This window comes from Strix uralensis, chromosome 22, assembly GCF_047716275.1.
Source record: "Strix uralensis isolate ZFMK-TIS-50842 chromosome 22, bStrUra1, whole genome shotgun sequence".
In the NCBI taxonomy this organism is placed as follows: domain Eukaryota; kingdom Metazoa; phylum Chordata; class Aves; order Strigiformes; family Strigidae; genus Strix; species Strix uralensis.
Window position 1 is genome coordinate 1,325,765 of NC_133993.1, and position 1,150 is coordinate 1,326,914.

Consider the following 1,150-nt stretch of genomic DNA (forward strand, 5'->3'; position numbering starts at 1 on the left):
AAAGCACAGAGCCCCAGATTTTATGTTGTCCTGGAGACCTTGCAGAGCACTGGAGAAAAGCAGGCAGAGAATTCCCTGCTAGCACCTTCTCTGTGCCTGGGAAGCAGAAGTGTTCACATTGCTTCGCAGAATCGCTTTTGTGCAGAAAACACTAACACTTGTTCAGAACGAAAGAAAGCACAGAGCCCCAGATTTTATGTTGTCCTGGAGAGCTTGCAGAGCACTGGGGAAAAGCAGGCAGAGAATTCCCTGCTAGCACCCTCTCTGTGCCTGTTCATATTGCTTCGCAGAATCGCTTTTGTGCAGAAAACAGTAACACTTGTTCAGAACGAAAGAAAGCACAGAGCCCCAGATTTTATGTTGTCCTGGAGAGCTTGCAGAGCACTAGGGAAAAGCAGGCAGAGAATTCCCTGCTAGCACCTTCTCTGTGCCTGGGAAGCAGAATTGTTCACATTGCTTCGCAGAATCACTTTTGTGCAGAAAACAGTAACACTTGTTCAGAACGAAAGAAAGCACAGAGCCCCAGATTTTATGTTGTCCTGGAGAGCTTGCAGAGCACTGGGGAAAAGCAGGCAGAGAATTCCCTGCTAGCACCTTCTCTGTGCCTGGGAAGCAGAAGTGTTCACATTGCTTCGCAGAATCGCTTTTGTGCAGAAAACAGTAACACTTGTTCAGATCGAAAGAAGGCACAGAGCCCCAGAGTTTATATTGTCCTGGAGACCTTGCAGAGCACTGGGGAAAGGCAGGCAGAGAATTCCCTGCTAGCACCTTCTCTGTGCCTGTTCACATTGCTTGGCAGAATCGCTTTTGTGCAGAAAACAGTAACACTTGTTCAGAACGAAAGAAAGCACAGAGCCCCAGATTTTATGTTGTCCTGGAAAGCTTGCAGAGCACTGGGGAAAAGCAGGCAGAGAATTCCCTGCTAGCACCTTCTCTGTGCCTGGGAAGCAGAAGTGTTCACATTGCTTCGCAGAATCGCTTTTGTGCAGAAAACAGTGACACTTGTTCAGAACGAAAGAAAGCACAGAGCCCCATATTTTATGTTGTCCTGGAGAGCTTGCAGAGCACTGGGGAAAGGCAGGCAGAGAATTCCCTGCTAGCACCTTCTCTGTGCCTGGGAAGCACAAGTGTTCACATTGCTTCGCAGAAT